We start from the raw sequence: 13,966 nt of genomic DNA, 5'->3' as shown, positions 1-13,966 counted from the left end.
CCTAAGAGAATATGCAGGTATTGAGTAAACACTTCAGATGTAACATTACTATACTTCCCCTATAAAACCCTAATGATGCGGAGTTCTCTTTCTGAACACCCCAGCTGCATAGCACCAAGATGGTTGGAAACGAGGGCGTAAAAGTAAGACTACCGCTGACGTTGTTTGAAGAAAATGAAACTCATTCCAAAATGAAAGATGCGGAATTCCTAGCGCACACAAGTTGAGTGCAGTTTTCAAATATTCTCTTCCTTTAATTTCTCCAAATTTTTTGCTTTTGTGTCAAACTCGGGCTTTTATGTCTATAATCTTCTTTATTACGTGTCATATATCAATATGATACTACACACGCTTCATGAACCTATGTTTTTTCTAGATGACAGGATGGGCGAAAAACAGTGATTATTAACATCAATTGACGAGTAAAGTATGTCTTAAGCGCAATTATGAAAGCCTGAACATCGCAAAAATGTAGCTATATCGTCGATATATCGATAGTTCTAATACTGATGTACCGAGTGATCAAAAAGTTAGTATAAATTTGAAAACTGAATAAATTAAGGAATAATGTAGATAGGGAGGTACAAATTGACACACATGCTTGGAATGACATGGGGTTTTATTAGAACCAAACAAATTCAAAAGTTCAAAAAATGTCCGACAGATGGCGCTTCATCTAATCAGAATAACAATAATTTGCTTTGTCTTACTTTGTTGTGCTAAGATGATGTTCTTTACAGGAAATGCTCAAGGTGTCCACCATCATTCCTCAACAATAGCTGTAGTCGAGGAATAATGTTGTGAACAGCACTGTAAAGCATGTCCGGAGTTATGGTGAGGCATTGGCGTCAGATGTTGTCTTTCAGTATCCCTAGAGCTGTCGGTCGATCACTATACACTTGCGACTTCAGGTAACCCCAAAGCCAATAATCGCACGGACTGAGGTCTGGGGACCTGGGAGGCCACGCATGACGAAAGTGGTGGCCGAGCACACGATCATCACCAAACGACGCGCGCAAGAGATCTTTCACACCTCTAGCAATATGGGGTGGAGCGACATCCTGCATAAACATCGTACGTTCCAGCAGGTGTTTATCAGCCAGGCTGGGGATGATGCGGTTCTGTAACATATCGGCGTACCTCTCACCCGTCACGGTAGCAGTTTTGCTGTCCAGCGCCATCTGTCGGACATTTTGTGAACGTGTTTTTTTCTTTTATATATATAACCCCATGTCATTCCAAGCATGTGTGCCAATTTTTACCTCTCTATCTACATTATTCCGTGGTTTATGAAGTTTTCAAATTTATACTGACTTTTTGATCACCCGGTATAAATAGCAATATTTTTCGAAATGTCGATAATTCCTATACTTTGCTGTTATGTGAAATAGCATGACGCGTTCTGTGTTACCAACGTACTGTCTCTATTCAACATCTCACTCTGCAGCTATTTACTCTCCTGGTTATGTGGCAGCGATGGGGTATGCGTAACAATGGGCCATTGCTTCTGCTTCTTACTCTCAAAAAATTATATACTCGAAAAAATTTTACTGTTGCATTGTTAACGTGCCTGTAACTCTTAACGCAGTCCTTTACATCAGCTATAAAGAACACTACAATGGTTGAAAACTCTCACCATACCTAGACTAACACGAATATTAATGGCAAAAGATCTACGCTTGCCCTGAAGTATGTACTTCAGACAGATGCGCCAGAGTCGCTCTACGGCTTGGAGCGGTGGCCGTCAAACTGACGCCCGCAGGGCGCATGCGGCCCGAGTCAAATATTCGTGCTGTCTACGTTTCTCAGCCGTATTTTAAAATGATACAGGCTACATCTTGCGGGGTCGTCCTCCGAATAGGTCTCACCGTGAGGCGGTATGCAGGTCGAGCATTATGTTAACTCGGAATTCCACAAAGAATTCCCCTGACATGACTCCTACACCCAATATCTGACTTAACTTCTTTCTCAGTTTTCAGTACTGATTGGCACCTCTGAGCACGCACTGCATTGCACATATGACTCACAATGAGCACTTCTGTACCTACCTCTACAAGAGCGATTTGAATAGGGACTGATATTTAACCCGTGATGTTCTCTTTAACGTCGAAACCGTAGCAGCCGCTCCCCTAGTGGTGGCGAGATGTGGCTCAGCGTCTTGTTGCAACTGTGAGTGTCCCACGCGATCACGTGTGTGTAAAAATAATGTCTGGACTGCCGAACGAAATACAAAGCTTTGCTATCACTCCGTCGCACGGGGGATCGGAGCAAAAGCGACCGCTTCACTTAGAAGCCAAAATGCGAGTGTCTAACTTCTGTAGCCGTCAGGCCAGTGTTGTCCGTCCAATAGCAACAATTTTCTTGTGAGGTACCCAGTCACCGTCACTGGCGCTCGTTGTCTGGATGCCCAGCGGTTGTCCAGTCAGCACTGGTTACGGGAGGCGCCCGTTGTCTGAGGTCACTGACCCGAGCACCACACTGACGCCGTTTTCAGAATTCGCGGAAGGTCCCACTGTCGCCCGGCAGCGGCGACGCCATTGTCGGGTGTGGGCGTCCAGTCTAGGGTAAGGTCAAAGTGACGCTTCCGCACTGGATGCCGACTTGGGCGACCATCTCTGTGGGTGTTATAAGATCACCTCCCCCCCCCCCCCTCCTTCGACCGAGCTCAGCATCGATCTCACTTGCAATGGTTTCAGGCAGAAAAATCTGCTTCTGATTTTTACTGCAATGCTGCCTGTGTTGTTTGCGCGTTTAATAGACCTGTTATAGTTATAATTATGCGTGCGGAGCCCTTAACTTGATCTCCACACTTTGCTGGTTGAAATAAAAATCCTCAGTTCAGTAACAAAAATGTAAATAGGGGGATAATAAGAGCCTTGCACATGCAGTGCATTGCGCAGATAGGACACCACGTTACACTTGCAACTAACAATTGAATATAGACAAGTCATCAACTGTAATTAATCAATTAATAATCCACTCACCAAGCCAACACAGCAAAACTCCGTCAGGCAATTGCAGTATCACAACTTTGCTGGCGCTGAGAGTATCAGCAATCTAAATGTGTGTGTGTGTGAATTCCTACAGGACCAATTCGCTGAGGTCATCGGTCCCTAGACTTACACTCTACTTAAACCAACTTACACTAACTTACGATAAGAACAACACACACCCATGCCTGAGGTAGGACTCGAACCTCCGGTGGGAGGGGCCGCAGAATCCGTGACATTGCGCCCTAGAATGCGCGGCAGCAATCTAAAGGAAGTGCTCCATATGGTGCTGACTTCTAACGATTAGTACGTAGTGGCTGGCTGCCAATTTTTTTCGCGCTTACTGTGTATTGTCAACTGGGTGCTCATAACGTACTAATTTGTACACAGGTAGTCGACAACAATATAAAAACACAAATAACTCATGGCTTTGCCATGTCTAAAACGGTGTAGGAAGCCCTATGGGGTTCAAAACGATTCAAAACAGCTTCCGCTCGTCACGTAGTGGATAAATACAGGTCCTGTATGATCTTCAAGGAAATCTTGTACCATTCTTCCTGCGAAACAGTGGAAAGTTCTGGTAACGACGATGGTGGAAAGCAATCACGTACCCTTTTCTCCAAGGTATACCACAAGGGCGAACGGGTGGCCGCGGAAGATGCGACCTCTCATCCTCGTGCTCACAGAACCAGTTTTGGAATATACGAGCTGCGTCAACAGGAGCCCTGTCAAAATGGCTCTGAGCACTATGGGACTTAACATCTGTGGTGATCAGTCCCCTAGAACTTAGAACTACTTAAACCTAAGGACATCACACACATCCATGCCCGAGGCAGGATTCGAACCTGCGAACGTAGCGGTCACGCGGTTCCAGACTGAGGAGCCCTGTCGTTTGGGAATCCAGAATCGCCTTTGGGAAGGAAACACTGTACCTTAAGGTGCACCAGATCAAGCAAAATGGTCACGTAATCCTTGACAGTAATGTGGCCTTGCAGAGTAACCATGGGGACCACAGAATATCGTGATATGCTTGTCCAAATCATCACTGAACCCCTTACGTGTTTCACTCTTCGTACGTAAACCAGACCAGAAGCTGCAAACAGCCTGCAACAGGACTCGTCCTGTAAAATGCTGTCTTCTTTGCCTCGTAATCCACGTTAACCATGTGTTCCTGTTACGCGCATCTGCATCACTGTTTTGGGATTCCAGCTCGTCCTGCAGTTCGCTGCTTCTGGAGCTTCCTTTTGATGATGATGACAGAGTCCGCAAGGACGACATTCAGTTCTGCACTGATTTGCGCAGCTCTCGTCCTCTTGTTTTTCTTCACAGACCCCATCTATGACAGTCTGCCATGATCACTGTTCAAACAATATCGTTGTCATTGTGACGTAGCGGACGATGTTTTTCCGCTTTCCCTGTATACTGTAGAAATCTTTGATGCGGGTCCTCTTGAAACATCTATCATTTCAGCTACCTTGGTTACGTAAGTATCCACCATATGAGCACCAAAGATTTGCCCACTTTCGAATTCACTTAAGGCCGACAGAAAGCTCTCACAACTACATAGAGTACTGTTATGGCCGCTAATGACATTTGTAATACATAGAGGACTTCGCACAGGTACCGTTCGTGGTCAAACACAGCAGTGCCACCTTCTCGCTTTGGTAACAACTGCGTTCATGTTCAAGCATTTCTCATGGTGTTTGCATTTTTCTGTCCAACGTCCGTAGTTTACCAGTTAGGAATGAAATCGGTACGTTCGTGGCCCGAGGTGTATCTCACATTGTCAGTACTGGCTCTTTAACAAAAAAGATTTGACGACCACTGGCTTGGAGGCGCTTGCTACTGTGTATCGCCTCACTACCCACTGTCTGTGCTTACCATTATAGTTTGTGGTTGATTGTATATTGCGAGCGAGGTATGTTTCTTGTCCAGTGCTGGTTCTTGGAATTTATCTGTGGACAATCGTGCAGCAGCAGGGCAGCGATAATTTGCATCACAATTTAACTGTTGAACGTTGTGTACCGAATTATGGAGAACTTAACAACACGACATCGCTGAAATAGCAATGCAATGAATTGATCCCACTATCATATTTTTGGCCGACAGCGATAAAATAATGTCGAATAATGGAGTCGCGCTGTAGAAACGACATGGAGCCCGTCGACACATTTGCAATTAATAACAAGAAACAGAATTTTTCCAAGATCGAAAGGGACCGTGAAATACCCGAGAACGAGGTTCGGGTAGACTGAATACCTGGAATGAGTTTTAAATTTGATCTAAGACTAACTCAAAAAAATCCACTTTTCAGGAATACACTTCTTTCATTCAAAAAATCCGACATGTTAACCATATGTATCAAAAGGAGTAAAAACTTTAAAAAAATTATTATTCTCATCATAAAATTATCCTGAAAGTGTCACATACTATTCCTCTAACTTTGTAAGTGACATTTCCTGCAGATGTAGTACAGGAAATAGCTTTGAGAAGGGTTTATAAAACCATTATCTGATTTGCTAGATAATTTGATCACTTCTTGTGACAAGTGTGTCTTTGTACATTATTATCATGCAAAGATTCTACGTGCGCAACACGATGTAGGTCCTCATACTGATGTCACTCTTTCCTTGTGTGTCGAAGAGATTAAATGACTGCAAAAATAAACAACCCCTCCACGTGTGGATTAACGGTTTCGAGAACAATGGAGGGCAATATTTTTCTCACATCGTGAGAGAAGTTCATTTTTTCGCCGCTGTAAAGTGCAGAAAGCAACGCATGCTGTTGTGTAATTCAAATTTACCGAACCCAAAAGCTGATACAAACTCTGCGAGAATAATTGCAGCAGCTGTGATTTTGGATGTCATAGGCTAGGAAGAATAATTGCAAATAAATTTACATATTCTAACCTGAGGCATACCACTGAGAGTATTAATAATGAATTGTCTGTGCACCCTTTCCAAATAAAACTTGGTTTTCCATCCAGTGACTAGCATTACTCGTAGTACTTTATCAAATGTGTTACTTACCTGTATTTTGGTTATAGTAAACATGTATCTCAAACGAAAAGTTTAGTTGGGTAAGGTTCAAAGATCGCGGTGCCACAACAGAGTCGGCAAGACGCATCGGTTCCACAGGGATTACCTATGTCTCGCTGCAATCCGCAATGAAGAATGGGAGAGGCTAAAGAAGACGCGCCCACTCTCTCAGCATAGCAGCATCCTCACACGGAGGTCAATGTAGAGCCAAGCATGGAAGTGCTCTGCCCGAGTTTGTGAACTCAGCTGAAGATGCCAACTTCACCGAATAGGACTAGAGAGCTAGTCAAATCTCAGACAGAAATGTAATTTTAGATGTTGAATATTGTATGTCGAAAAAAGAGTTGTAATTGCATGCATCACGTGATGGCAGCTGTAAATCATCAAGCACTTCTGTGGCAAATAACTGTAACAAGTTAGATAAAACTTTTTAACATTCATGTAATAAAGTGAATTAATATCTCATATGTTGTAATTCTGATGAGCCATCTGACAGAGCAATCAAAGAACACACAGTTATGGATGGACGAGTGTAGCTTAGTCTTTCCATAATATTTAAAATAATTGTACATTCCATTTTGACTATATTATAACACAACAGAAAAGCTCTACCCAAATTCAACTAGAGTGAATGACCACGTAATGAGGTTGTGGTATAACATTTTTTATCACAGAGAATGAACTTGAATGTGTTAATTAACTGTGATTAATTCCCCATGTGCGTTCTGAGGTGAAATAATGCAATTATATTTACTATTCACCTCAAAAGCAATAAAACTGTACTCATATACTCCCCCTGTACCTTTACTCAAATATGCAAAAACCAGAATCAAGAAAACTATAAAGACATAATTATCTGGTACTGAATATAACGCGAAACATCTGCTCGAGCTAATCTACCTTCCTTTTTATCAGCCATTTCCAGCTGAACCAGCCGAGAACACAGATATGGAAATTAGCACATCACGAAACAAAACATATAACGAGAGAAAGTGGCCTTCATAAATCAGCCCTTGGTGACGGTTCTCACAAAATCATTAACGATTAATAACTGTAGGGGGTCGGCTATCTACCTAATTGAAAGTATTGGTCCAATGTTGAACACTCAAACGATTTAACTGCATATTATAAAGGCCTGACCAGTCGAGGAAGGCATAGGTAAGATGTGAAAGACCATCATCTCAACAAATCGTTCTCCAAAATTCATAATAATAGCTGAATGCGCAGTAACAGCTCCGATAATACAAGGAGACAAGATGTAGGTTCCACATACAAAAACCTACACTCACTTCGCTATGAATGAGCCCTCAACTGTGGGATAGGTTTTGAAATACGTAGTCTAACTATGTTAAGATGAAACAAATCGAAGACCCCTACCCATAATCCTCACGTGATAATCCACCCTGCTAGCTATTTTCACCACAATTAACTACTCAGGGTGACAAGAGCTACCCCGGTTGTGGCCTGCTGGCGGCAACAGCTCATCAGTGATGATGAGATGATGTGATTTTCGAGATAGCAGGCTGTGACTCTCACAGTGTTTCCCAACCAAGTATTTCTAGTTTCACGTCTCCACATAGCGTGTCCCAGAAATTTTACATTTCCCCTCTCCTATGCACAAAGTCCACACAAATGCTCTTCCATGAATGTGAATGGCTCTGTCAATGATTAACGCAAAGATTTCTGCAAACTGTGGTCCAACGCGTAACCTAGCAACTATTTTTAAGTCGGCCAATAAGTTGCCTTCTCACGCTGTGGGAGAGAAATAGGCTGTCTATATGGACCTCGCCCACAAAGAGGTGAAGAAAAAGTTTTAACGATAACCATCACACAGCTTCCCATGTGAAAGCATCGAGATGACTATCTTTCCTCCAGCTTGGCTTCCTTAAGGTTCCTCTAAAGGCCCGGTCAGCGAAAAGCATTCGCATCAGGACTTCCTTCGAGCTGAAATACCGACTCGTAGATATTTTTTTTAACTGGCCCAGACCCTGCCATTGTGCCACAGATTAAGCTTTTTAGGACTCCCCGCTCACACAGTGGGCTGCAGCTCTAAATAATTTAGGTCACACATGCCCTGGCTGTTACCATAGCAGACAATACAGCATATGTGGCAAAGTTTACCTGCCAGCCAGAGGTGACGCCCATGCCCTCTGTTCCAAATGTACCAACTCTTTAAGGTCTTCCTTTCACCACAGGGACTTGACCACTGTCCAAGAACGTCCTCCCTTTATTGCCTACGGTGTCTCGCCCGTGACCGTTGCAGAATCGCGCAACTCATTAAACAGAGAATGTGCAACTAAATATGCAGAATGTAAGTATGAAACGAGATACTTGTTAGCGGCTCGATCTTTGCAATCACTGACATACTCCACGATATCATAGAAGATATCTATCAATAGGTGCAATTATCATATGGATTTAAAAAAATGGGTGTAATAGCAGTGATGTATAAAACGTATCAGTCCAAAATTGACTAACTCGTTTCAGTGAAGGGTACGAATGTTGTTGAATGCTAAGCATGCATCCGCCCGGAAATCGATAGGCATACAACAGCACACATAACTAATATGTTCCAAAACTGCGCGCATAAGAACGGAGTTTTGTGATAGAAAGGTAGTGTCAAGGGTTCTAGAAAGCCCTGGGCTAGGTACCATTTGTATACCAAACAGAAGGATCATATTAGTGTCACTTTAGTACCGTGTCAAAGTATGAATATTAAACACTTTCCAGAATGAGATTTTCACTCTGCAGCGGAGTGTACGCTGATATGAAACTTCCTGGCAGATTAAAACTGTGTGCCCAACCGAGACTCGAACTCGGGACCTTTACCTTTCGCGGGCAAGTGCTCTACCAACTGAGCTACCGAAGCACGACTCACGCCCGCTACCCACAGCTTTACTTCTGCCAGTACCTCGTCTCCTACCTTCCAAACTTTACAGAAGCTCTCCTGCGAACCATGCAGAACTAGCACTCCTGAAAGAAAGGATATTGCGGAGACACGGCTTAGCCACAGCCTGGGGGATGTTTCCAGAGTGAGATTTTCACTCTGCAGCGGAGTGTACGCTGATATGAAACTTCCTGGCAGATTAAAACTGAGTGCCCGACCGAGACTCGAACTCGGGACCTTTGCCTTTCGCGGGCAAGTGCTCTACCAACTGAGCTATCGAAGCACGACTCACGCCCGGTACCCACAGCTTTACTTCTGCCAGTACCTCGTCTCCTACCTTCCAAACTTTACAGAAGCTCTCCTGCGAACCTTGCAGAACTAGCACTCCTGAAAGAAAGGATATTACGGAGACATGGCTTAGCCACAGCCTGGGGGATGTTTCCAGAATGAGATTTTCACTCTGCAGCGGACTGTACACTGATATGAAACTTCCTGGCAGATTAAAACTGTATGCCTGACCGAGACTCGAAATCGGGACCTTTGCCTTTCGCGGGCAAGTGCTCTACCAACTGAGCTACCGAAGCACGACTCACGCCCGGTACCCACAGCTTTACTTCTGCCAGTACCTCGTCTCCTACCTTCCAAACTTTACAGAAGCTCTCCTGCGAACCATGCAGAACTAGCACTCCTGAAAGAAAGGATATTGCGGAGACATGGCTTAGCCACAGCCTGGGGGATGTTTCCAGAATGAGATTTTCACTCTGCAGCGGAGTGTACGCTGATATGCAGAGTGAAAATCTCATTCTGGAAACATCCCCCAGGCTGTGGCTAAGCCATGTCTCCGCAATATCCTTTCTTTCAGGAGTGCTAGTTCTGCATGGTTCGCAGGAGAGCTTCTGTAAAGTTTGAAAGGTAGGAGACGAGGTACTGGCAGAAGTAAAGCTGTGGGTACCGGGCGTGAGTCGTGCTTCGGTAGTTCAGTTGGTAGAGCACTTGCCCGCGAAAGGCAAAGGTCCCGAGTTCGAGTCTCAGTCGGGCACACAGTTTTAATCTGCCAGGAAGTTTCATATCAGCGTACACTCCGCTGCAGAGTGAAAATCTCATTCTGGAAACATCCCCCAGGCTGTGGCTAAGCCATGTCTCTGCAATATCCTTTCTTTCAGGAGTGCTAGTTCTGCATGGTTCGCGGGAGAGCTTCTGTAAAGTTTGGAAGGTAGGAGACGAGGTACTGGCAGAAGTAAAGCTGTGGGTACCGGGCGTGAGTCGTGCTTCGGTAGCTCAGTTGGTAGAGCACGTGCCTGCGAAAGGCAAAGGTCCCGAGTTCGAGTCTCGGTCGGGCACACAGTTTTAATCTGCCAGGAAGTTTCATATCAGTGTACACTCCGCTGCAGAGTGAAAATCTCATTCTGGAAACATGCCCCAGGCTGTGGCTAAGCCATGTCTCCGCAATATCCTTTCTTTCAGGAGTGCTAGTTCTGCATGGTTCGCAGGAGAGCTTCTGTAAAGTTTGAAAGGTAGGAGACGAGGTACTGGCAGAAGTAAAGCTGTGGGTACCGGGCGTGAGTCGTGCTTCGGTAGCTCAGTTGGTAGAGCACTTGCCCGCGAAAGGCAAAGGTCCCGAGTTCGAGTCTCGGTCGGGCACACAGTTTTAATCTGCCAGGAAGTTTCATATCAGCGTACACTCCGCTGCAGAGTGAAAATCTCATTCTGGAAACATCCCCCAGGCTGTGGCTAAGCCATGTCTCCGCAATATCCTTTCTTTCAGGAGTGCTAGTTCTGCATGGTTCGCAGGAGAGCTTCTGTAAAGTTTGGAAGGTAGGAGACGAGGTACTGGCAGAAGTAAAGCTGTGGGTACCGGGCGTGAGTCGTGCTTCGGTAGCTGAGTTGGTAGAGCACTTGCCCGCGAAAGGCAAAGGTCCCGAGTTCGAGTCTCGGTCGGGCACACAGTTTTAATCTGCCAGGAAGTTTCATATCAGCGTACACTCCGCTGCAGAGTGAAAATCTCATTCTGGAAACATGCCCCAGGCTGTGGCTAAGCCATGTCTCCGCAATATCCTTTCTTTCAGAAGTGCTAGTTCTGCATGGTTCGCAGGAGAGCTTCTGTAAAGTTTGGAAGGTAGGAGACGAGGTACTGGCAGAAGTAAAGCTGTGGGTACCGGGCGTGAGTCGTGCTTCGGTAGCTGAGTTGGTAGAGCACTTGCCCGCGAAAGGCAAAGGTCCCGAGTTCGAGTCTCGGTCGGGCACACAGTTTTAATCTGCCAGGAAGTTTCATATCAGCGTACAGTCCGCTGCAGAGTGAAAATCTCATTCTGGAAACATCCCCCAGGCTGTGGCTAAGCCATGTCTCCGCAGTATCCTTTCTTTCAGGAGTGCTAGTTCTGCATGGTTCGCAGGAGAGCTTCTGTAAAGTTTGGAAGGTAGGAGACGAGGTACTGGCAGAAGTAAAGCTGTGGGTACCGGGCGTGAGTCGTGCTTCGGTAGCTGAGTTGGTAGAGCACTTGCCCGCGAAAGGCAAAGGTCCCGAGTTCGAGTCTCGGTCGGGCACACAGTTTTAATCTGCCAGGAAGTTTCATTAAACACTTTCTCTTACTTAGGCAATTGGAGCAAATCGGTTGTTTCTTTTGCATTTTATGTGGTCTGCAATGTGCTTTGTAGGGACTTACAGAGACACGAGTAGCTCATGGACGAAAAACTCCTCGAAAAACTTCAACAAAAAGGTTTCATTAATTATATCTTCGTCGTCGTCAGCGTACAAAAACACAGACAAGGATTCCACGACGGCTATGCACAGCAAATGTTGAAATTTTTGTAGTTTATTACTAAGATGCCGATATCGAATAACCTTGAAACTTTTCTTGATATTTAACCGTTTTCAAGATTCAGATAATCAAAGTTTTTCTACATATTTCTACACGTAAAATCCGGTATGAAGGGAAATCTAAATAATTGATAACCACAGCAAATTGTTCAAATATCATCGGTATATTTTTGTAGACGTTTATATAGAGGAGTCATCTCCCTGTTTCAAAAATCTTTACCCGTTATCGAGAAAGACACCAAAAATCTCGTTTCTTGGGTACCAAAACCCAGCCGAGGATTCCGAGACGGCTACACAGCAAATGTCTGATTTTTTTTAAAAAAAAATGTATTCCTAAGACCCAGATATCGAACAACTTCGAAAATTTTCTACGTATCCTAATCTTTTTCTGAGGTACAGAGGTTCGAAGACACCCTACTTGTAGAGGAAAATACGCACGTGAAATCAGGTGTGAGGCGAAAACGTAATTTATAAAGTGAGGTAGCACGGAGAAATATGCCGTAAAATGTCTCCATTATCATTTGGGACATGTTGTAGTACTGAAGCTCATTGAATATTTTTTTTTTTTGGCACATAAATTCCAGTCTGAGGAACAAAATTAGTTTTATTTTATTTTAATTTCACATAAGAAGACTATTTAAATTTTAGTGAGCAATACACTTCTTATCAATTGAGTTATATGCCCTGATGCAGCAGGAAAATGAAGGGGACATGTGGAAAAATCTGTGGGAGCACAAAAAATGCGAATATGCTTCTGTTTATTTAAAAGATTCTGACCAGAAAGTGGGATATCAGATATCTCATTCGAACTTCCTGGGAACCTTTATAAATTTTCCCAGAAATGTTTCCATGAGAACTTAGTCGCTCTTTTTTATGCCGAGTTGTAAGAAGGTAGTGGCACTGGCAAAGAGACGGAAAATTAATAAATACTAGAAGATAGTAGAGAATGGTTGTATTACAGAAAGAGCGAAATGCAAGAGAAAGAGGGAGGGACAGTAGCAGTGGGAAATAGTTGGCAGAACAATGCTATGAAAAGAGTGAAGGAGACAGTGTCAGGGGTAGGAGTAAAGAGAAAGAGTAAGCGGAGGTGGATGAGAGCAAATTGTAATTAGAGACAGATTATATGACAATGATAACAAGGAGGAGAGGTACAGTCACAGTGAGAAGAGATAGCTACACTAAGAAAGAAGGAATTGCGTAGATATTAAGAGCAAGACGAAGACAGTAACAGTGAGACGAAATTGTGACAGTAGGATAGAACAAAGAGGACTATGGCTGTGACACAGGAGACAATGAGAGATACACACAAAGACGTAACGAGATGTGCTGAATGGCAGAAAGTAAAAGGGTAATTTGGAGTGGTGGGTACAAGCGACTTACAGCGGTGGTCAAGTGGGTGCGAGTGAGTTACAGGTAGGGGAGATGCTAAGGAAAGTAGAATGAGGCAGATGGTACCCCACTTTTCGGTCAGCCTTTTAATAAAAGACGAAAAATCCGCACTTTTGTGCTCCAGTAGAAGCATTTGTCTCCAGTTGCTCTCAGTTACTCGAACTGCACTGATACACTCAAATCATGCAGTTGTCGAAGTACACCGATACGCTCAACCCATGCAAATAGCGTAATGTAAACAAACCAGCAGTCAACACGTGTACACCAGCTGCCAAGTCCGAACTCCACTTGGCCAATAAGAACAATAAACACTTATGACAAGCTCATGTGCATCCCATATTATGGTGATTATAATGGTGGCTTCAAAAAGTTATTTATTTATTATGCTGGAAATCAGAATCTACCAAACATGGGAAGTGCACTGAATGGATGAAAGCAGACGTAACTATATTTTAATAAGCAGCAGAAAAATTGTATGGAGGTCTGTGGAGCAAACACCCGGTTGCAGTGGAAGTTTTGTCATAGATCGACAAGTTACGGTATTATAGCTAGAACAACATTTATTTTAAAGAGGGAACAGATACCAAATCACTTTTGCAATTGAGAGACTGATTAAAAATATCCGTTTGGATGCGCCTTACGTCGTTTCAGGATTCGTAGATAGAACGGTGAATGTGACGTCGGATTTTGGTATTTGGCGATTCTGCGTTGAAAATAATGTCTCCAAATCTGTTACAGGTACTGAAAAAACTCCTGTACTGTTACAAAAGTCATCATATACTGATGTCGTGGTATTGCATTTACAGAGCCTACACAACTGGAAACGCGTCGCCCTGTCGTATTT

At 43.9% G+C, this 13,966-nt stretch overlaps 1 protein-coding gene and 1 non-coding gene across 2 annotated transcripts in view; one reads left to right on the top strand and one right to left on the bottom strand.

Annotated features, from left to right (window-relative positions):
- Window positions 1-13,966, top strand: part of LOC126281908 (uncharacterized) — a 1,469,616-nt gene that overhangs the window by 275,229 nt on the left and 1,180,421 nt on the right. The window lies entirely within an intron of this gene.
- Trnas-cga (transfer RNA serine (anticodon CGA)) lies at window positions 9,125-9,199 on the bottom strand. The gene has a single exon. It is a non-coding gene; the product is annotated as a tRNA-Ser (tRNA).

Source organism: Schistocerca gregaria, chromosome 7 (genome assembly GCF_023897955.1).
Source record: "Schistocerca gregaria isolate iqSchGreg1 chromosome 7, iqSchGreg1.2, whole genome shotgun sequence".
Taxonomy (NCBI): Eukaryota; Metazoa; Arthropoda; class Insecta; order Orthoptera; family Acrididae; genus Schistocerca; species Schistocerca gregaria.
The sequence above is the reverse complement of the archived record's forward strand: the minus strand, read 5'-3'. Positions and strand labels throughout refer to the sequence as shown.